The sequence below is a fragment of the Apaloderma vittatum genome, unplaced genomic scaffold, assembly GCF_000703405.1.
Source record: "Apaloderma vittatum isolate BGI_N311 unplaced genomic scaffold, ASM70340v1 scaffold9811, whole genome shotgun sequence".
NCBI classification, from domain to species: domain Eukaryota; kingdom Metazoa; phylum Chordata; class Aves; order Trogoniformes; family Trogonidae; genus Apaloderma; species Apaloderma vittatum.
In genome coordinates, this window is record NW_009698504.1 from 68,453 (window position 1) to 71,648 (window position 3,196).

A 3,196-nucleotide genomic window follows, 5' to 3' on the forward strand; every position below is an offset into this window, starting at 1 on the left:
ATCACAAGAGTCTAGATTTTCTCTCCTCTCTGCTCCTCCCTATATGTGTAACTACAGCAGAGCAGCAAAAAGCTGGCAGAAATTCGATTTCAGCTATGGAGCTGTCTCTACCCAAACAGAAAAATAGTAAGATGGCACAAAGACTGAATTAAAAGGAATCCTGTGCTGTGAAGGCATGTGAATGCACAGGTAAGACTCACAAAAGAGCCACAGTGTTCACCTGTGTGATTACGGCTGTATTTTAGGGTTCAGCTATGTCAGAGAAGAGCAACAGAGAGAACACCATTGACGCCACTTAGAATTCTGGAGCTAATTCACCTTTATGCCAGACCCTCTGGGTGTGAACCTGAGCTTGGTGGAGCCGGCTGTGAGCTCAATGCTGGACCCCAGGTGATTTCAGCTTCCCTGCGTTGCATCCCCCAGTACATTCAGTCCCAGGTCATATGTGAAATTCAAAAGGCAAATGTTGTGAGTAACTAGGACAACAGTAGCTGTCCTCTTCTTGGTTATAGAGCCTTCCTTTCCACCACCTTACTACAGCCATCGTACAAAGAGGACCTTAAGAGATGTCCTAGCTGTGCACTGTTTTTTGGTCCATTTACTGAGCATGCAATTTGCATAGAACAGAAGAGAGCACAAGCACTGCCTGGTTTCTCACTCTATTGCGATAGATGCAACACCCACTTGAACAACTATGTCCTGAGCAAAACCATTCCATTTTTGCCTTTTCTCCCTGTGCAACCCCTTGCTCTTCAGAGTCCTGAAGTATTTTTCAAAATTATTGAAAGAGATCAGGATACCAGAATGAGACATAAGGATACTATAGTGCAGCACTAAACTTTTGTAGCATTTGGACTTCATTGAAAGTGTTAGTGCAACTTTTAGAGGCGTATTTTCCAGCCAGGAGCCAACTTAGTTGGAAAAGCAATGGATGTGATTGCAGGAGTTCTGCAGTAATTCTGATTAACTGGTGCTATTCTGTGAGCTTTGGGGGTCAGCAAACTCACATCCTTTGCCTCCTAAGTCCGCAGTTCAAAGACAATGGATACATTTCCACTGCTTACAGAATTTTTAAGAAATTATATCCTACATTTGCCATAACAAACAAAGCTTTAACAAACATACACATGGAATAACTGCTCATAGAGCGCACATCCAAGGAAAGTGCTCTGCAAAGTGTTCGGTAGCGATAGAAAGAACACACATGCAAATTATTTCAGCAGAAGAAAGTCTCTTGCTTGTCACAGACAGATAGATTTGCTTCCAGGAAAGCCTGTCCACTCGAGAAAAGTCTGCTAAGGAAATGTAATGTTTCAAGAATGATGGAACAGGGAGAAGGAGAGAGAAGATGTAGCTTCTTCAGTTTCCCAGCCAATTCTGAGACAAAGAAGGAAACTGGTTTAGGTCAAAAATATAGATATGCTCTTTCAAGAACAATAAAACATCTGCATTTAGCATAGGCACAATCTGAAATGCTTCATTTAACCTAAAATAAGGTATTTTGTTAGGATTTTGGGTGGTTGTACTCCTGAACAAAGGTTTGTTTCCTTTTTTTAATATGAAGAACATTTTTTTTTTACTAAAAAAATGCTGGTTTGAAGCAAAGGCTACAAAGTTCGATCATTAAAGCGCTGAAATGAAACATTTCGGCATTTCCCATGAAATGGTTGTGAATTCTCTCTTGTACCTATATTTTTCATCAGGAGCTATTTATAAGATCTGACCCAAATTCTTTTCTCCCCAGCTAGTTCCTATTTTTCAATTAATTTATTATTTGTCCAGTAAAGCAGTGCCGAAGACCTAAAGGTAGCATCAGTTTAGCTATCTAAAGAAAGCAGTAAAAAAACCCTCCTTAGACCTCAGAGAGAGCAAAGGGAAGAGAAGCCTCTCCTTACAGCATTTCAGTTTTTCAAAAGAGTCCCTAAGAAGGGGCCTCAGAATAGACAAACTGTTTTCAAAATGCAACTTCTCTCAATTGATGGGGACAGTTTTTATGCCTCATGCACACGCTGAAGCCCAAGTATGTGTTACGAAATCCCATTAGCATTCCTTTTCCATGATCCCCAGGCCCTGATGCTGGAATTGTGAAGCTGCGTGTCCTCCTCTGCAACTCATGCAACAAATTCCCATGAATTTGTGTGCATTTAAACAGCAACTTGTGCAATGGGTGGGGACTTGGGCAGGAATGACCATATTTCTATGGCCAAAGGACACAGGGGTTTGGGGTAGGAGAGCCACCTTTAGAGATATGTTAACTGAACCAGATACTCCAGGCACAGTCTGGATTCTGCTCAGGAGCTGCAGAATAGCTGCCAAAGTACGTTCACTCAAGTTTTTTGCTATTTTCTATCCCTACCGTTCTTCCATATACTCAGGTTGCATTCTGGTTTTCAATTTGAAGCAATTTATTGGACTCAAATTCTTGCACAGATGCTGACACCAAATAGCACTCCAGAAGTTGCCACCAAGACTTCTTGTGGGTAATTGCTCAACTGGCAGAAACAGTTTCTTTTATTTTAGCAAGTAGAAAGGTTTTGATATAGTTCAAATTATATAACCACATTTTCTTCCAGAAGGAGAAAGACAGATCTTATTGAAGTCAAAATCAAAACTCCCATTTACTTAAAAGGGCCCAAAAGTTAAGAATCCAAAACTTCTGTAGCTTAAAAATGAGAACGATAAGAGAGCCAGCTATCCCATTCATTTGCTGGATCTGTCTGAAAAGTCTGGTCTGAGTAGCTTTTTTTAACCTCCCTTTTTTTTTTGAGAAGAATGAAGAAAAGAAATGACCTGTAAAGAGGAAAAGCAGATAGATGATTTTTCTAATACTGTGAGGAAAAAAGAAAAAGTGATCTTAGTTTTAGGTGCAGGTTAGGGAAAATCACTGTAATTTGTACTAACTTAATCCTCAGCCTTTCATTAGCAAAGGTTGTTGTCAGCACCAGATTACTGGCAATGGCTTTGTTATGGCTGTGGCACACCCGAACCCATCAAACACCATCCTGAGATGTTTTTCAGAGTCACAGGATACAGCTATCACCTTGCACTGCAACTGCAGATTGGATTAAATAATGCAAGCTAGAAGCACTTGTTTATATACTTCATTCATTAATGTTATATGAACTAACAAAAACTAAAAAAGAAAAAAAGAGAAAAAGATTGAGCACCTGGAAATTCATAACCAGACGTTTACACT